The sequence below is a fragment of the Ambystoma mexicanum genome, chromosome 6q (genome assembly GCF_040938575.1).
Source record: "Ambystoma mexicanum isolate Mex_15411 chromosome 6q, UKY_AmexF1_1, whole genome shotgun sequence".
NCBI lineage: Eukaryota > Metazoa > Chordata > Amphibia > Caudata > Ambystomatidae > Ambystoma > Ambystoma mexicanum.
In genome coordinates, this window is record NC_090937.1 from 743,902,927 (window position 1) to 743,923,750 (window position 20,824).

The 20,824-nt window shown below is 48.9% G+C and overlaps 1 protein-coding gene across 3 annotated transcripts in view; it reads right to left on the minus strand.

The window, feature by feature from the left end:
* LRBA (LPS responsive beige-like anchor protein) overlaps positions 1 to 20,824 on the minus strand; it is a 3,444,508-nt gene that overhangs the window by 829,802 nt on the left and 2,593,882 nt on the right. The gene's annotated exons all lie outside the window — the stretch shown is intronic.

The following is a 20,824-nucleotide window of genomic DNA, read 5'->3' on the forward strand; positions in this document are numbered from 1 at the left end:
TAGTTAGACAATAAGATTAGCATTGATTGTGCCTGATCCTGCCCTGGAAGCATCGATGCTCCCCATAGCAACAAGCCTGACTTCCGGATAAGCACTAATGTGTGAGACACGATCATGTGACACGCGATTTCTAATCACGTGACACGGAAGTCGATCCAATAATAGGACCCGGAAGACAAACCGTGAGGAACGCGTATCGTTTGTTGGCCGTAATCATACACTGAGTTTGGCATTAGAGGAATGACTTCTAAGTAAGTGCTTGATGCGAACCTAGATTCTATACCGCGGTACAATTATATACACACTGAAGATTAAATAATGCACGGCCGCTCCACAGTGAGACTATACACTCCATATATACAGTCCATGTGGGAGCGGTCAGCATCAGAAAGCATATTGCCAATTTCCATACGGCTCTTGAACAGAATAATATTTGTCTCCGTTATATAATTAGAAACCATAGTGCTAAATTAAATGGGACTCGGAAGTACATCAATACTTGTGTCTGTTACAGATAAGAGTGTGTGCACTGGACAGTAACATAATCTCTATGTATGAAGAGTACATCTAACTTCTAGATCATAAGGGGAACACTAGAAAAGGTGAGTGTCACCCCTCCCCTTTCTCAAAACAAAACCCCGCCCTTTTCGGTTGTTTATAAGGGCGGTGAACCATAACAGGATTCCGGCATGCAACATATATATGGGGTGAAATGTGATTAAACCAATGGGGTTCGAGCTTTAACTAAGAAAAGAAAAAAAAGAGGATAAAACTACCAGCCACCTCTTTTCTTAAAAACTTTATTTATTGATTGTGGTATACAACATTACAACAACATGACATTCCATATACATGCTTAATCAGAATCATTTAGTATAGGTATACAGCATAAGATGTAGCACTACAGGGCAACCATATTACTAGGCCCTATCGGGCTACTGTTATCTGAATCTGCCTTGCATAGATACATCCTGAACGGGGCCCAGATGTCCTTAGGTTTACATGAATTCGGGAGTGACATTACATAGTGTTCCTCACATTCATTTACGTACATCAGTTCCTTAATGAAGTGGCTCACCCGTGCAGCCTGCGTGCTCTTCCATTTTTGCAGAATGCATTTTTTAGCCACCGCACATGCAATATTAAAGAGTCTTCTGTTTTTTTCTGATTGTTTACCTATATCCCCGAATAAGTATTTTTGCGGCGTGAGGTCCGCCGGTATCTGAGTCACCTCCTCTAGGATTTTCGCCACCTCCCCCCAGAATACACAAATGCGAGGGCAGCTCCAGTACATGTGCATTGAGTCCACCCGGTCTGCACCACACTTCTGACAACTACTTGCACTGCTATTTGTGAATTTCGCAATCTTTAGGGGTGTATAGTGTAACTTGTTTAACACTTTAAATTGGATCAGCCGGAGGCCCGCGTTCATGGATACCTTCTTGGTCAGTTCACAGTACCTTTCCAGGTTTTTTCGGGTATGACAGCACCCAGGTCCATTTCCCAGGAAGTTTTCATCTTGTTTGCCGATGGAGTGTTGGCCTGTATGGCCATGTATAAACCCGAGATGCTAGTTCCCGCCCAGGTTGACAAAGCTATAAGACATGGGTGCGGTGGGGGTTCGTCCGGGAACATTGGCCACCTAGCCTTAATAGCCATCTTCATTCTATGGTATTGTAGGATCATTAATTGGCCCCTTCCCATCCCCGTTTTGAACTCCTCCAGCATTATAAATCTACCATTAGGAAATAGGTCTTTGATTTTAAACTCTCCCTCTGGATCATATGTGGGTGGTATACCGGGGAAGTTACAGAACGGGGCCTCAGCATTGTAGGGTGTTTCCAGTCCGAGCCTACGGTAAATTCTGGACCATACATACACAGTTGTACTGACTGGGTCAAATGGACATTCATCTCTGTGTTTTCCCTTAAAAATGACTGACCTTAAGTCGGTTTGGCGTGCGGCATGTGTGTCTAAGCAGATGTGGGGTAAAGTATCCTGCTCATCATACCAATGTTTGACAAACTGAGCCTGTGCTGTCAAATAGTATAATTCAAAATCAGGGGCCGCTATCCCCCCCCTTATTGTAGGGTTCCATCATCTTCTCCCACTTCATTCTGGGCGTCCCTCCACACCAGACAAACTCAACCGCCAGGGACCTGAGAGTATCAAAGAATCGCCAACCAGTCCATATCGGAATATTAGTGAAAATGTATAGTAGTTTGGGGAGAATGACCATTTTCAATATAGCTACCCGGCCTATGAGTGAAATGGGATGTTTGGCCCAGAAGCGGAGTTTAGCAGCAATCGTGGTCAACACGGCATCATGGTTGTTGGAGAACAGGGATGCCTTGTCTCCCGACACAATTACACCCAGATACCTTCTCTTATCAGGGGACCATTGTAGGCCGTGTGTGTTGCTTGGACAGGTAGTGGCAGGAGTCAAGGGAAAAACTTCAGATTTGGAACGGTTGGTTTTGTATCCTGAATATTCTGAAAATGTATGCACGGTCTCCACTGCAGGCCCCAGGTGTATGTCCGGTTTCCGTATGTATAGCAGGGTGTCATCTGCATATAGTGATATTGGTCAGGCCCGCCATCCATATACCCCTCTGCTGTTGGTGTTCCCTAATCGCTGCTGCAACCGGCTCCATAGTAAGGGCAAATAGAATGGAAGAGAACGGGCAGCCCTGCCTTGTACCCCTGCCCAGCCCAAACCACTGACATGGTGCGGTTGGTCAGCACCCTGGCTCCCGGGTTATGGTATAATATCTTGACACATTTTAGGAAGTATGGGCCTATTCCAAATTTCTCAAGCACCATGAACAGGTATGTCCATGACACCGAATCAAACACTTTTTCAGCGTCCAGGCATACCGCAACCGCCTGAGCTTCTGGTCTGATCTGGGCCATGACACCAAACAATCTACGCAGATTTAGTGTCGTTGATCTGGTGGGGATAAAACCGCACTGGTCCAGGTGTACCAGCACAGGCATGGTGGGCAGGAGCCTAGTGGCCAGGATTTTAGCAAATATCTTGGTGTCGCAATTTATGAGAGAAAGGGGTCGGTAGGAGGACATCTCGCTCGGTGGGCGCCTGGGTTTGAGGAGTACGGTTATTATGGCCTCTCTCATGGACGCTGGGAGTGTCCCTGTATCCATGACCTCCTCCCACACCGACAATAGCATCAGGGCCAACTCTTCATGGAGCACCTTATACAGCTCAGCTCCCAGTCCATCTGAGCCGGGAGCCTTTCCATTAGCCACTGATTTAATTGCTTCCTTTATCTCATCTACCGTTATGGCCTGGTCTAATAGTAATCTATTTTCTAATGACAGTGTCGGGAGAGTGATGCTATCTAGGTACTCCTTGATGTCATCGGGGGTTTTCAGATCGTGGTTGGCATATAGTTCTGTGTAAAATCGGGTGAATTCTCTATTTATGCCCTCCTCGCTAGTGGTTACCGTGCCATCCCCTGCTACTACACTGGGAATCATAGTGTGGTGTCTTCCGGCCTTCAATAGGTTGGCTAGGGTGCAACCCGCCCGGTTTCCTTCGCCATACCGGCGTGCTCTAACTGGAGTAGCCATGTACAGAAGCTCCCTGGTAGCCAGTTTATTAAATTGTTGTAGGGTACCATTTTTATCCGCAAGGGTACTATCCTCGTGCTTGACTGTGTATCGCTGTTCCAACACCCCCAACCGCTTCTCTACTTCAGCCAACCCCTCTAACCGCCTTCAGCAGCCCCGTGGATTTGGAAATCAGCACCCCCTTACCCATGCCTTAAATGTCTCCCACAATGTTGCAGCGCTGTCAACAGAGTCCCTATTGATTTCAAAGAAGTGTTCTACCTCTGTGTGTAGTTCCTCTGCCACTGCGGGGTCTTTGAGGATGCCAGGGGGCATTCTCCACCTCCGGATCGGGGGTTTCAGATTTCCTAGTGTCATATCTAACAGGATGGGAAAGTGATCTGACGAGGTGCGGGGAAGTATTTTGCTGTTATCAATGTGGTTTGCGAGGGACGCAGAGACCAGCCAGTAATCTATACGGGATTCGGTATCATGCACCGAGGAATAAAAGGAATACTGTCTTCGATGGGGGTGTAATGCTCTCCCAGCGTCCACCAGTGTTGATTGTGACATTTTTTGTAGCATAGCAGCCGTTTTTGTAGGATTACGATGTGTGGATGTGGAGCGATCTAGGGCAGTGTCCAATATGGTATTGAAGCCCCCCCCACAATATTTGGGCCTTCTTAACAGGATTAACCATGTACGTATACCCTTGTTGTGTCTCTAAATTTGCGGCTACTCAGGAGAGGTCCATGCTCTGCAATGTCACCACGGTTTTTAACTTGTAGGACTCTTCCAACTGAGTCCCAAACCCCCAAACCCCCCACCACTCCCCGAATTGCTCAACGGAGCTAAACACCCTGTGATCCTTCAGCCCCCCACCCACATCATCTCCCCCAACTTGACAATGCCGCCCTATATTGCTCATCCCCTTAAACTGGTGGAACCTTCCTGAGGGTCGCCTGTTGCTTGCACCTGGCTTACCCCGACGGAGGCTCTCGGCTCAATAATCCAAAGTCTTTATCCAGTCCGTCCATGATGTAGAATTTCCCTGCTCTGGGCGGTGAGGAACCGGCCACCCCTCTAAGAAGAAAGAGAACAAATGTCCTCCTGCTGATTAGTGTTTAGAGCAGACTTTTTACCCTGGTCATCCAACCGCATCTGGCATTTCCTCTCCGAGTGGTGGTCTGGCGTTCTGGTCAATCATCCAGTCTCTGGGAGGTAGCGGAATGGAGGCTTCTATGTATTGCATGGCTTCCGTGGGGTTTTCGAAAAAATGAGCTCGCCCTCCATGCTGTATTCTCATTTTTGCTGGGAAGATGAGGGCGTACGGCACATTGCGCATTCGCAGCAGTTTTTTGACTGGTTCATAGGATCGCCTCTGCGCCTGTATACCGGCGGAGAAATCCGGATATATATGGATCCTGTTGTGTTCAAAATGTAAAGTGCCTTTCTCTCTGGACATTCTGAGTATTAAGTCTCTGTCTCTGTAGTTGAGAAGGCGAGCTATTATTGTGCAGGGAGGTGCCCCCGGTTTCGGTGCTGGCGCCAGCGTCCGATGGACCCTCTCCACCAGGAAATGTTCGGAGAAAGAGTCTGTTCCTAGGATGTTCCTCAACAGGTTTTCCACTTGCCTTTCAATGTCGCTTTTCCCAAAGGTTTCCGCAATTCCAACAATCCGGATGTTGTTCCTCCGAGATCTTGATTCCAAATCTTTGCATTTGTGTTGTGTTTTGCGCAGCTGTCTGGCGGTGGGCTATGTCTCGACTGTGTTGTAGGATAGTGTCCTCGCTAGTGCTTATCCTGTTCTCCGCTTCTGTAATTCGCGTGCTCTCTTTTTCCACTAAGGCCTTCAGGGACCCAACTGTTGCGACTATGTCTTCGAGTTTTACATTTACTGCCATGAATCCGTTTTGGACCAGTGTCGCCAGACGATCTAGAGGATCTTCCCCTTGCTTGCCGTGGTCTTGTGGTGCCTCGTCGGCCGCCCTTTGTGGCTGGGAGCTGGCGAAGGAGTCCATTGGGCCGGTCTTTCTCCCTCCTGTGCCTTTCCTCTCTGTGCATCCCATGTGGCGTGATGCGCGGCCTTACAGTGGACTGTGTCCTCCCTCGTATTACAAGCTATTGTAAAAAAAGAAATTTAAGGATCTCAATAAGGTGGGTGGTGTGGGTACAATTGGCCTTCTGCACACCTTCGCCTCCGGGGTGCTTTAGTATGTGTGCGACTGCAGCGGGACCAGGATCTTCTCCAGCTAGGTCCCGGAAGTCAGCTGTGGCAGGAGCTCCCTCTCGGCTCTCAGCAGGGTGTCCCCCCCGTACCACTCCGACCCTGATGGGATTTTTCAATCAGCGGGCCCCATCAAGGACTGTCCTGACGTGCAACGGGAGTGTTTTTTGTTTTTTAAATGGCACACCAGTGACAGTGTTTTCGGGCAGCGGGCCCTGCCAGGTGCCAATGAGAGGGAATGGGGGGGAAGGGGGAAGCAGCCCTCCGTATCCCTCAGCGACCTCCGCCGTGCCCCCTGCTTTGTTCGCCGGGGCGCTATCTTCTTTCTTTATGTTCTTACATAGGATTTAATAAAGGTTCATTTCAACAAAAGTTCCCAGGTTGTGTCTCTGTTTGCTCCTGTGGTCTGCCAGAGGGTTATGGTGTGGCCCCAATGTTGTCGTGGTGGGGGGGGGGGGGGAAGCCCTCCGCCCCACTGCACTTACTTGTTATGGGGGGGCACAACACGGAGCCCCCCTGTTCCAGCACGTCTCCTCTTCGTGTCCCACACGGCCTGCCGGCGCAGGGAACGGATGGGCTGTCCCGCAGCAGCAGACGCGGCACCGCGCGTATCACGGCCTCGGGGCCGCCTCTAACACCTTCGGCCTCTCGGCCTGCTGCACGCTCCGCTCCTCCGCCGAGTGCAGCTGCGGGTGGTGGCGCCTCCCTCGGGAGGCCTCTTCTCGCTCCGGACCGACAGCAGCCACGCTTCCCCTCACATCACGGGCGGTGCGGCATGAAGGCTACCGCCGTGCCCCGCCCTCACAGCAGCCTGCTCCACTCGGCGCGCCACTGGCACACAGTGGATATTCTGTGGAGCCGGCGGTCGGCCGCGCCAGCTCCTCCTGACTGCCGGAACCCTTCTTATCGATTATGAGGGGTTCCCAGTCACCTATCCCCTCGATTCTTCGGGTGCCTGCTCCCGGAGTCTTCTGCCAGCAGATTCTGTCTTCTCCAAGCGTTTGGAACGGCGCTGGAAGGATTTTAGAGCGACAGGATTTTTGTTAGAGCTGGAGCTTTCCCTCAGGCGGCCATTTTACGTTGTGCGCAACAGCGCCCCCTTACCAGCCACCTCTTTGACAAATTGGCCAAATGTGGTGCTGTCAGCCATTGTTGTATATATGAATGACATGAAATAATGTGTTGATTCATAACCAAGTTATTGGAATACAGCAGCCTTGAAGTGACCATGGTGCATATTGTGTTTTTGCCCATAGGTTCCTTCACTAGACTGATCCAGTCCAATGACACTTACAGCGAGGTGGTAAAGTATTATCCATCTCCGTCTCCCCAGTCTGATTAACAATTGTGACTCTAAATACACAAAGGTACTGTTGAATTGTCATACTACAAAATCTAGAGGGGTAGGGATTTTGTTTAGGAGGCGTTTGATGGTTAGTGTGGAAAGAGTGAGTATGGATACGGAAGGTCATGTACTATTGGTTGATTTGAAATATGAAGGGAAGTTGCTTACTATTGGATCTGTCTATGGTCCATGTGTTAATAGTGGTAGATTCTTTGCGACTCTGGAAACAATGTCTTGTGACATGAGAGGGGAATCTGTTATTTTGGGAGGGGACTTTAATTGGATTATAGAAGGGATAGATCCTCTGTATGTAATTTTTCTGGACAAAAATCAAGCAAGGAATTTAATGACTTTCTAGATGTCTATGACCTTGTAGACACTTGGAGGAACATGCATCCAAGAGAATTAGATTTTCCTTTTTATTCTCCGTTACATGATTCATTTTCGAGACTGGACTATGCGTTGGTTTCTGATGTTTTAGGGGAATCTGTGGTGGAAGCAAGTATGGGGGAACGTAATATATCTGATCACTGAATGGTGAGTATTAGGTTACATTTTGATGGTGGGAACCGTGGTAAGAGTAGGTGGAGACTTAAGCCTTTTGTCTTAAAAGATGAGCAAGCTTCCAAAGCATTGTGTGATTCCATTAATAATTATTTTATTGATAATAAGGGATTGTCAGATAGTCTGATGGTTTGGGAATCCTTTAAAGCTTTCATTAGGGGGGAACTGATGTGCTGGACTGCTAGGGCGAGGAAAAAAGGGGAAACAAAGTTACTAGAACTGGAGACTAACTTGGGAAATCTACAACGGAGGTATTCTTTTTCACATTGTAATAAGGATAGGATGGCGTTGAATGTGGTAAAAGAGGCCCTGAAACTAGAGATGGAATCTCAAATGGAGAAAGGTTTGTTTTATATGAGGCAAAGGTGTTGGGAAGGAGGAGATCGGGGAGGGAAACTGTTGGCAAACAAACTGAAGGGTTTACTGGAAAGGTCACATGTGCGCAAAATTGATAAGGGCGCTGAAGGTGTAGTGGTAACGAGATAGGTGAATGCTTTCGATTGTTTTATACAGAATTATACACTGATGACCTTACCCCGCAATTGCAAGATCTAGATAAATTTTTTGAAAAAATTGATGTTCCAACTTTGTCTGAGGAAGGCAGAACTTTGCATGATGCACCTATTGCTGTATCAGAAGTATTGTTAGCAATTGGTGGTTTACATGATGGAAAATCTCCAGGTATAGATGGGTTGTCTACTGAATTTTATAAATGTTTTGATGTGCAGCTACACCAGAATTGTGTGAGTTGCATAATCGATTTTTGATGGAGTGTATTTTGTGTCCGTCAATGAGGGAAGCTGTTGTAACAGTTGTTCCAAAACCAGGGAAGGATGCGGCTCATTGCTGCAATTATCGTCCTATCTCATTACTAAATGTGGATATGAAGATCTTTTCTAAGATATTGGCAAATAGGTTAGATAAATACATGGGAGGTCTGATTGCTAGGACACAGGTGGATTTATGAGACAAAGACATGGGTATGACAATATTAGGACTCTTTTAGATATTCTGCATTTGCCGGAATCTGCAGTTAGTGAGACTTTGTTGATTTTTTTGGATGCCGAAAATGCTTTTGACAGAGTTAATTGGTCATTTCTAAATTATAGTCTTGTGAAGATGGGATTTGGGCCATTATTTATCAATGTTATTGGGCCTCTGCAATCGGATTTATCGGCTAGGGTCTGGGTGAGTGGGGGATTTTCTGATCCCTTTCGATTATTTAGAGGTACAAGATAAGGCTGTCCTTTGTCTCTGTTCCTTTTTAATTTGGTTCTAGAGCCCTTGTTGACCTATATCAGACAGAATGGAGAAATCAAAGGGTTGTGTGTAGGGGGTGGAGAAATTCAAGTCTTAGCATATGCGGATGATGTGGTGGTAATACTGAATAACCCGAGAAAAGGTGGGCCTATTTTAAAGCCTATGATTGAGGAGGTAGGGAAGTTGTCCGGTTATAAAATCAACTGGGGGAAAACGGTAGTCTTTCCACTGAGTGTTACTCTTGATTGTGATCGGTTATTGGGATGGGACTGTAAATGGGAAAGGGATTGTGTCAAGTATCTAGGTATTTATCTGGTTTGGGATGTTAATAAGCTGGTTGAATAAGTCAATAGAGTTTCTTCAAAGAGACATTAGGAAGTGGCGCTGTGCTATTTTAAGTATCTGGGCAAAGGTTAATGCAATTAAAATGATGCTGCTTCCCAAGGTTTTGTATCTCATACAATCAATTCCACTGCAGTTCACCAAGAAAATATTAGGGGGTATTGATAAAGTCTTCCAAGAATTTATATGGGGTACTGGGAAAAGAGCTAGGATCCCACGTTATAGTATGACTCAAAAGGTTTGTGATGGTGGGTTTGGTTATCCTATCCTGGGGAACTATTGTAAAGGATTTCTACTCAAAAATGGTTTGTTTTCTCAAATGAGGATTTGGACTTAGCCCCTTGGTGGGTGCGAATTGAGAGAGAAATGTTGAATCCATACAATGTAAAGAGTTTATATTCTCTTGGAAAATTGTCTCGACAGGCATTGAATCTGAAATCTATTGCTGTTACAAAGGATGAATTGGTCTTGTTGATAACAGATAATGGTAAAGGATTTCATATGTATGAAGAAGCTTCGTTATGGTGTAATCCTGGGTTGCAGGTTAATAATAAAATGTAATATTGGAGAAGTTGGAGTAATAGAGGTGTTTTGATGATTGGAGATGTCTGGAATGATAATGATGAGATAGTTTCCTTTGACGTTTTGAGTAATAAATACGGACTGAGCAGGAGGGAACAAAGATTTGCTTTCTGAGCGGCGACAGATGTTAGGGTTAAGATTTGCACAGAAATCGGAGGTATCTGAATTATTTGCTGTGATGCAACAGAAGGTGTTGGATATCATGAATTTTATACCTTTAGAGAGTGCTTGGTTGGGCTCATGGGAGAGGCTGAGACTGAAATGGTCTGAAGAGTTGGGCAAAGATATTTCGGTGGAAGAGTGGGAACAAATCTGGAAGGTACCGGTTAAGGGGAAAATTGACTTAAATTTGCGTTATATTCATCAGAGGGTGTTGGGTAAGATCTATTGGACTCCGCTTCGTATGTATGATCTGGGATTGATGGGAGATGATGTTTGCTGGGGGTGCCGGAAGGAGAAGGGTTCGCTGTTGCACATGTTGTGGTGCTGTGATAAGGTGAAGGAATATTGGAAAGCGGTGTTGGACAGGATTGATGCGATTTGGACTATTACTTTTCCGCCGAACCAGTTGTCCGTGCTTCTGTTATCTACAAGATGAGGGCACAGTATTGCTCATGTGACTAGAAATTGGATTAACAAATGCTTACTAGTAGCTGTCAGACAGGTGTTAAGGGTCTGGAAAACGAGGAAGAAACCTCTTGTGGAGGGGTTGGTTGTGTGATATGAAGATTCTTTCAAAGGTATGAGAAATGCTTATTTTCTAGGCAGCAAAAAGTTTCAGTATATGAAGAAATTTGGGGACCTTTCAATGATTTTTATGGGAGTGGATGATTTTATGTCATAGTATGAGATTAATGGTTTTATTTTTTTAAGTAAGGGGGGTTGGGATGTGGGAGTGTGTTTTATGTATTGTCCTTTGTCCTGATTTGTCTTGTTCCATGATATGTTAGTGAATCTAAGCTTGGTATTTATGTGTGATTTCAAATTGATATGTTGGTTCTTTACTTTGCTTTGTTGTTACATGTGTTTTGTTTTCTTTTTGAATTTTTACTGTAATCATTCATTCTTCGGAATTAATGCATGGTTGTAATATGTTTTGTGGAAATTATAAATAAAGTGTTTTAAAAAAAAAAAAACACAATTGTGTGATAATATCAGTTTCGGAAGACCGAAGACTGTCCTTGTGAAAGTGGCTTGATCGAAGCTTACGCCACTGAAACTGGTTGACGGTGTTTGCTACACCTAAAAGGACAAAATTGGCCTATTTTTGGAGCTTGAGCAAACTTTTTACCCATCTCCACTCACCGCCAGTTCAATATATCCACAGACGGAGAGTGGCGATTGTAATATCTTCTTGTTCTAGGGAAAAGGGGATGTTTTTGTTCCTTTTCCTTTGTTTGTTTGTGTCTTTTTAACCCAAGCACCACAGGGTCAGTGAGACAATCAATGGATTTTTGAAGTATAGATTATCCCAATAGATGTCCCACGTGTATTTTTCCCTGGTGCGCTTTTTTACTACTTTCTCTTGCAATATATATATTCACAGTGGAAAAGAGTGGTATAGGACCAACAAGGCTGAATGTATTAAAATTAATAGAAATTGGTAATGTATTTCTTATCCTATCCCTGTTAGATAGGCGCTACACCACCGCAACCTAGTTGAGACACCACACTAGGGAGGGCTAGTTAGAACTTTGTTCTATCCTTTCTGTCTTCTTCCACAGCCTTTTTTCTTGAAACAATAAATAGTACAATCTCTGTTCATACTACTGGGTAGCTGTCTGTTTGTAGCTGTCTCTGGACTGATAATGGCTGCTACTATATAAAGAATCCAGATGTGCTTTTTCCTGTTCTTTTGTGTTAAAATAAACTGAGTAAGGGCAACACCTGTTAATTTGATGCAAGTTGCCCCCCCGTTTGGTCACAGCCATCTGTACACCTGCCAACGGTGCCGAGGCTGAAGCCATACTTGCCCTGGCCTTCTAAAAAAACTGGAGCATTTGCGGTTTAAATTCTTCCCACTCCTCCCTCAGTGCCCATTTGCCTCAGACGAGCTTGACTTAGGTCTATGTCTGTGGTGCTTGTTTTTACTGTGGGTGGATGGGGAGTAGTGGTGAGAATGACTACACGAGTGAGACCTTTTCTTAAATCTCTTGAGCCACCTGCCTTCCCTATTCTAATCCTTCACCTCAGGGGTGGACCCCTCGGTAACAGCCCCTGAGGATTTAGAAGTCAACTGGCCTTAGACTTGGAATGGGGGTCTACCCAATACCAGTTTTTGCCAAGCAATTCCTCATGGATTGGCAGTAATGGCATTGCTCCTTGTCATGCTCCACCCTTAGACACCACACACGGATATTGTTCTGGTTTGAAATTGACATTTTGGAGCTGAAGTCTGGCAGTGCTTGTACCCCGAAGGTTTGGGCCCCTTCATACTTAAATGAAAATATTTCTAGTTTTCTAAACGTGTTCCGAACAGTGGGCTGAGCTCACAGAAATAAAAAAAGAAACTGAGGTATGGGGGGCGTAGTGCATGTGGTAAGGAACAAGTTACTTATCTGTAACTGTTGTTCCCCAGCATGGGTTTGACATGGATTCACATGCTCATGAATATTCCCCGTCGTCAGGCTGGGAATCCTCGGTAAAAAGAAAGCAATCTTGCTTTAAAAGCTTGAAAACTGCCTTTCTGCCATTAGCCAATCACTGAAGTCTGGGTCATACTGCACCAATCCAATGACTGTCTCCCTAAGCCCCAAACCCTGTGGCCATCTTCAGATTTGAAAGCATGTGAAGTGGCAGTATGAACCAAGAAGAGCCACAGCAGGGAAGGAGGGAGGGTTCGCATGTGAATCCATGCCAGACCCATGCTGGAGAACAGTTACAGGTAAGTAACTTGTTCCTTCTCCAGCATGGGGTCTCGCATGGATTCACATGCTCATTGATATGAATACACAGCAGTACATAACACAACCACGGGAGGTGGCAAGTACAATCACTTACCCCTGGAACAGACTCACCGCAAACAAACAGGTTTCTGAGCACCGCCTGGCTGACTCTGGACTCCTCCCTGGAATTCCTGTCGACACAGTAGAATTTCGTGAAGGTGTGCGAAGACCTCCACGTAGCAGCCCTGCAAATGGCCAGCAGGGGAACACCAGAGAAAAACACTGTAATTGGTGCAAAATCTATGGTTGAATGAGCTCTCGACCCGCCTAGAAGAGGTCTGTTGGCCATACAATGACGTTGCATGATTCGGTCACGCGCCAGGTCGAGAACAAAAGGAGGGCTCCAACCACATATACATTTTTAGGCATTGCATTCCTGTTTTGGTGCCTGTTTAGACTTTGTTGAATTACATATGTATGCTTCAAAAGGTAAACCAAGTATTCCTGAAGAAAATAGATTTTACTGCGGAATCAATCCAAGCATAAATCGTAGAGCATTAGTTTTGTAACTCAGATTGCTGCTTTATTATATTAGCAGTCATTTTTTGGGGATTTTGATTTTGTCTCTGGTACATATAGTGATGTAAGCAAATAACATGAATTTAAGTACACTACTGTCCAAGTGCAAAGGAAAGGAGTACATAAATGAAACTCGTAAATAAACTTCAGATGCCTAGCATGGAATACAGTAAACAAAAAAGATTATTTGTTCGGTACATGTGTCCTCTAAAATTTCAGAACGAAGGCATCCAGAAGGTTTATATCTGAATAGTATGGTAGCTGGCCTACTGTTTTGTTGGACTAGTTTGGTCACTAGGACTCACTAGATGGACCAGCTGTGAAAGTGGGAAACCTATTTCCTACAGAGTACCAGAACCGTTGGTCTATGCCAGGGGGAGAAGCGTCTTTGGAATCGATGGAGGACGTGCCTCCATTGAACTTTGCTATCACGTTTCTTACACTCGTCTTTGAGGAGGTCTAGTGTTTTTTCAACATGGCCGCCGCCGCAAGGTTCCTATTCCCTCCCCTCCTGGCAGTCGGCACGTTGCAACCCAGTGGTTTCCTGGCTTTAGGTTCCAACGCTAGTTTTTCCTTTCACCACTCCACACCGGAGCATTCTGTCCTCTTCTACCTGCCTTACCTCCGCGCCGGCTTTGTTGCCCCGTCCCTCCCACGTGGCACTCTCCCACCAGTCGCAGATTTCTGCCTTTTTTCCTTGCGGGCGTGTTCCACAGGCTGCGCTTCTCGCCCAGCTCCGCTGGGTACTGGATTCCATCTTTCTCCTCTCTTGTGCTCGTTCTTGTTTGGCTTCGCTCTCGCCAGAGTTTTCAGTCTCTCTCTACTTTCTTACTCTTCTCTCTGGTCATTTGCATCCCGGTTGCCGTGACAACCTTCGCTTAACTTTTTCCGCCTGGGGTGCCTTCCCAGGCTCTAGCGCTCACCATTGTGGACTCTCCCCCACTTTCCTTTGACTTCTCAAGCCTTCTCCTGCCCACTCAGACCGTAGTCTACCTTTCTCATTGTAGTGACAGTCCCTTCAACAGACTTTGCTTGGACTACTTCAAGTTAAACAACAGGCTTTCCAATATCCAGAGATCAGGTTTTTTTAATGCCTTCAGTGGCTTTTTCCCCTTTTGTTGGCTGCCCCAGGAGAGGGGTCACAGGCCTGCTAGCCTAACCAGCGGTCACTGTGGCTTCCTTTCGGGGTAGTCCCATATCTACATTAAAAAAGGACTGTTGCACCAAAGGAAGAAGAAAGAAGTCACCACCTAGCTCCAGCAGTACAGGTGAGGAGCAAAGTGTGTTCTCCGATTCTGGGGAGGAGTCCAGGGAGCTTTACAGATGCAGCCGGAGAGCTAACATATATGGAAGCCTTTGACAGGGCTTCCTGTGATTCACAGGACCAGAACTCACCAATAGTTGTCATGTCTTCCGAAAATCCTTTGTGTGTGCCTGATAGAACTTCAAGGCACGAGCAACGTCCAGCGTATGCAGCGTCATATCAGCGGTTGAAGAAGGATTCGGGAAGAAGACTGGAAGCACCAAGGGTTCGTTGAGATGGAATTCAGAAGCAACCTTTGGCATAAAGGTTGGGTGGGTCCGTAGCACCACCCTGCTAGCATGGAAGGACAAGTATGGACGCTTGCAGGCAGGAAAGGGCCTGAATCTCTCTGACCCACCTGGCAGAGGTGATGGCCACTAGAAAAGCCATCCTCCATGAGAGAAACTTCAGAGGAGCATGATGCAATGGTTTGACCGGAGGCCCCATGAGCTTATTAAGGACGACATTGAGCTCCTGAGCCGGGGCAGGAGCCTTCACCAGCAGAAAAGTTCTGAAGAGGCCTTTCAGAAATACTTTGACGAGCATGTGAGACCACAGCAAGGGCCTGCCCGGTGACCGTGTGTACCAGGAAATGGCCGCCAGATGCACCTTAATGGAGGCGTGAGCCAATCCTGCCTTAGCTAAAGACAACAGGTACGACAGGAGCTGAGGGGCTCTAACACGCAGGTATAATCTTTTGCGTCCTGCACCACGATGCTTTGGATGCATGGAGACGTGGAAGTAGGCATCCTCTAGCTCCAGCGTCGCTAGGAAATCCCCTTCTTCCAGTCGGCCGAGCACTTGCTGCAACGTGACCATCCTGAATTTTGGGACTTCAGGTATTTGTTGAGGCATCACAAATCTAGGATCGGACGCCACCTCCCCGACTTCTTCCCGGACTAGAAAGTATCTGTAGTACACTCTGGAGCCCGGAAGCACAGCGGCACAGGTTCTTGTGCTCCTTTTCTTAACATGGCCTGTACCTCCTGCAGCAGCTGGGGCCATGTGCAGCTCCTTTCTTGCCACGGAGGGGAATAGAAGGGCACCTGTGTTTGAATTCCAGGGTGTGCCCCTGGCCAAGTATGTACAGCACCCACTCATTGTGGGGATGTTCTTCCACTCTGTGACGAAGTGTGTCAGACGGCCCAACACCGGGGTGCAAAAGTGGGGGTTCGGGCCCTGTGCCGAATCAGGCTTGCGTGGGCATCTGTGTCCTGGTTTGCGGACATCAAAGCTGTGCCCGTATGCCTAAAGCCTGCGATTGGCCATGTATGTCTCTTGGGAGGTGGAGCGGGAGGGTTGATGGTACGTGGTGGATGCGTCCCTCTGATGATCTATTGAACTTCCCACTAGAGGATCGAAAGGACAAAGACCGTACCTGTTGCAAGGTCCCCAGCGATCTTGCTGTTTCAGTGTCTATTTATAGCTTGCAAGGTTTCGTTCACCACCTTGCCGAAGAGATTATCCCCATCAAAGGACATATACACCACCTTTGCCTGGACATCCGGTCTGCAATGTGTTGTCTTTAGCCAGCCATGGTGTCTGAGTGCCACCCCATTTCCCATTTGACGAAACCCTGAGTCTGCGACATCCAACGCCACCTTAATGGCGTGGTCAGAGGCCACCTTGTCCTCCTGTAACAGAGCTAAAGCCTCAACTTTTTGTCATCAGGCAAGAAATCCAGGATTGGGCACAGCTTGAACCACAACTCATTGTTATAGCGGACCAGAATGTCGAGGGTGTTGGCAGCCTTCACCGTTGAGGCAGCGGTATAACTGATACACTTGCATCCAGATTCCGTTCCTGGTCAGGGGGAACCACGGATTTGAGGATGGGTTTGCTGACCGTTTACTGGCGGCGGCTGAAACTACAGAGTCCAGGGACGGCTACGATCGGAGGCATTTAGAGGCAGAGTCAGGCACCCTGTATTTTTTCTCTAGCCTGTCCCGCTTTGCTGGTGTAGAGCTTGGGGTCTTTATGAGAGCTAGGCCTAACAGCCCCCAGCAGAGGAATCAATGTTATGATCTTCCTGGATGACGCACTGTTTCAGTTTAAGAAATCCCTCCTTTTTCTTTTCCTCTGGCACTAGGTTGAAGAGGTTAGATGCCCTTGAAAGCATGGAGTGTAAGGAACTCAACTCATCAGGAGGCGATGCCCTGGAGGGATTGTCGGCACCCAGCGGTGCTCCATCCGGTGGTGCAAACTCCTCAAACTCACCTGTCTCTGTTGTGAGTGTATCCGTGTCCGTATGGAGTGGGCCCACCACTGGTACAACTAGAATGGGGGGTAGCATTGGCTGCCTCGGTGTTCGAGGGCGCTTTGGACCAGCACAGTGGGGCCTGTGCCGTGGTCATGGCAGGCCGTTCCTGGGGGTGCCCCCCGCCTGAGCCATCGGGGGCAGGAGCAGCTGTTGGTTTTCTGACACTAATGTGTGTAGTGTCGTCAGAACATCCAGAGACATGTCTCTACGGCCCTGTTGGCACTGGGGCTGGCACTGATGGAGGGCTATTGCGCCTTGCTATCACTGATGGAGGGCTAACGCGCCTTGACGGGATCGAAGGCTGGTCCTGTTCCACAAGGGGGGGGGACTCCGCACCCATCAGATTGTCCCCTCCATGGTCAGAGTAGCAGCCTTCCTACAAGAACTCTTCGTCCGCAATTCAGTATATAGCCATGACAGACTCCCTTGCTACCTCCTTTTGACCCACCTTAGGTATGGGGGCAAATCCATCAGTGGCAACAATTCCCTTGACCTTCCCGTCTCCTTCGGGAAAGAAGAAACAACAGGAGCCCTCACAGACTGGGTAGTCATGGTCAAGGCGGTCATAGTCGTGGCTGGAGTGGTAGTAGTCGTTGGCCGAGGAGGTATTGTAACCCTCAATGAAGATGTTGCCGTTGCCAGGGTCATTGACAGGACAGTTGTCAACGGGATCGTCGACGGGGCTGCAGCAGTCAACGATGAGGCAGCCGTCGACCCGGTCCCGGTTGTGGACGTGGTAGACGGTGGTCTAGCCAATGGGGGTCTCTGCTTGTGAGGCGCCGCAGGCAAAGCCTTGGATGTAGGCATTGATAAGGGCCTCAGAGAACTCTCCTTGAGAGCATGTTTCCTTGGTCTACCCCTGGAAGAAAGGGACACATTTAGATGACACACCACCCACCAGTAGGCTCACCCTTGACGGTGAAAGCATAAGGTAGCATTCGTACTCCGAACTGGGACCCGCAGCAGCAGCGGCCTATGTTTGATCAGCAGCATGGCAGTTAGCCTTTCTGTGGACTTCCAATGATGGAACATCCTCGGCGGATCTTGACCTCTTCCCTGAGGGAGAACGCTTCATCCGTAGGTCGCCCGGACTTGGAGGGCGCCTGTGCGCACCGGGACGCCGTACCTGGAGCCCTTTCTTCCTTCAGCAATGCCACTAACCTGCGGTAACGGTCCCTCTTTGTCCTGGCAGGGAAACCTCGGCAGATCTCACATTTGTCCTCGTCATGGTCAGGATGCAGACAATAGAGGCCCCTTGTGTGAAGGTCTTCGACGTAGATGTTCCTCAAGCCAAATCTGTTGCAGAGCTTAAACAAGCTTCTCTTGCCTTCTTCCATCATGGCGAAGCGCGAAGTAGGCCTCAAGTAGGCCTTCCGAACTAGAATAACAAAGATCGAACGATGTTGCGGTCGATCTTCACCGGCAACGGATACCTGCTGCCGGCACTGACCAGCTGTCAGCGGACGAGAGAGATTTGGAAAAAAATAGAACAATGTAACCAATGAAAAAAACTCGAAAATAGCTCGAAGAACAACTCGAGAGGACTCCCAGCACTGAAGCGTGCTGTAAAAATCTGAAGAGGGCGGGGGCGTGGCCTGGAGCGCGAACGATGCAGCCGCTCCTGTAATGGCCTCTGTACGAGACCCGCGGCGATGATGAATAAATCAACCCCAATGGATCGATTTGCAGCATGCCTCGGCTCATGAGCAAGGCGAATCCCTGAGGCGTCGGCTGATGCCTGGCGAGGCGACATCTTCCCTGAAGCCCGGATTCGGCCCGTTGTCCCGGGGCCCCCTGCCTCCTCACACAGCTCCCAAGAAGGCGGACGGAGAGTGATTATCCCGCCGTCCCCAGAACGGAACACAGTGAGCCGCGGAGCGGATCCCCTGCGGCTGAAACCGGGCTGGCCTGGGCTACCGGCTCACACACTGCAACGAATAGGTGGCCCCCTCCTCCCATCTCGGTAGTCCCACTGCCCACACGGCTTCGTGGAGCCGCGGTGGCTCCCTCCTGGGGCGTCGAGCGAAAGCGGCGGTGAGGCCGCCGATCGCGTCCCCCTCGGCAGGAGAACAGGCAACTGCCCACCCAGATCGACAGCGGGAGTGGACCCGCCGAGATTCGGCGGTCGTCCGACTCCCGGAGCCACCCTGCCTGAGGTCCTGGAGTGGTGGAGAGCAGCGGGCCTCCGGTGCGGCTGAGAGGGGATGAACGCTCCTCGCTCCGAGAGGGGGCCCGAACGAAACTCTGGGGCGGCATCTCCAGAACCTCCAGTCCTGCCTTCACTGACGGCCGAGCGGCCTCCTGCAGAATACCGCAGGTGTCGCTGCCGACCCCACTCTGCCCCGCCACCCCATGCCAGGATCCCGACACGAGAGTTGAGGCCCTATCGACGGCCCCCCCTCCATCAGACGGCCCGGCTCTTTCCAGGAGCACCCCGGCCCACTCTCCTTTGGCAAACCTCCCATAAGCCGGGCCCACGGACGTCCCTGAAGACCCTACGCAGGATCAGCTGCTGATCTACTGCTCCCCAGCCTCTGAGCCCGACTCAGTGAGCCCTGACGAGGTAGGAACCTTCATAAGATTTGAAGGGGTTATATCTACCCGCTGCTGCCGAGAGGACCGGACGGTGCCCTCCATCCGACCGGAGTTCTCTTGGTGCCCTGCTTGAGATCCCCCTCCCGTCTCTGGGACCTCCTGGGGCACCCCGGCCCACTCCCGCTGCCCATATTGGATCCTGAATCCCGACCCGAGGCCCCCTACAGGATCCGACATTGGCTGCGCCGACACTGCGGCCCCCTTGCTAACGCCACGGAGGCAAGGCCTGGTGATCCTCATTCCGTCTGGCACTCTGCCTGTTCACCTGAGTCTCTCTACCCCCTCTGGGTCCCTGACCTCTGGCCCCCTGGTCTAGTAAGCCTCACCTCGAGATCCCTAAGCATTGCAGTCACCGCAGCCCGGAACTTCTAATTCCGACAGAATATCGAAGCCAACGAAATCAGCCAAATTTTCGGACATCTCCACTATGCTCTTAGCAGCGGACAGGACGAAGAAGCCGGACCCTCCCCCTAAATTAACTCCACAAAAACCCCCTGAGGAGCAAGGAAAGTTAGCCACTAAGGAAGACATCCAGGCCTTCATGCAGGACATCAAGACGGAGTTCCGGTCTTGTATGTCAGAACTTACCACGCGGATCAGACGGATCATAGACTGACCTAGGCGGAACAGAGGTTGGGCGAAGTGGAGGACCTGACCCAGAGCCATGGCGCCACGATCCTAGACATGAGACGAGAGATCCTGGCACTGCAGAACAGGAATGAAGCAATGGACTTTAAACAATAAGACCTAGAAAACAGGGCATGACGAAATAATCTGCACATCAGGAGTCCCATCGACCATCTCAGACAAAGAGCTGCCAGAATACATTGGCAATTTCTTTCAAGCCCTTCTTCCAAACATGGATAAAACCCAACTTATCCTGGACCGCACTCACAGGCTACGACCAAGACGGGGGGTGGACTCAGACGGCCCCCCAGACGTAATTACCAGGGTCCATTTCTACGCTACTAAAGAGGCCATCTCAGCCATTAGCCGCACCAAAGATGAACTATCATTCATGAGCTCCCCACTGCAAGTCTTCCAGGACCTCTCGTTAACAACCTTACAGAAAAGAAGAACCCTTAGACCCCTAACACTATTTCTACAGAGCCAGCAAATTCGCTACAGATGGCTTTTCCCCTCCACTCTCCAATTCACGTTCCAGGGAACCCAGCGCAGAATCAGCCACCTAGAGGACGCTGAGTCCATTTTGCACCCACGCTCGCCGGAGGCCTCGACTGCTCAGACCCCACAGCACTCGCCGGGGGAGGCAGAGCGGCTGCCCCAGGGACAGCAACAGCAACCTTGGTCG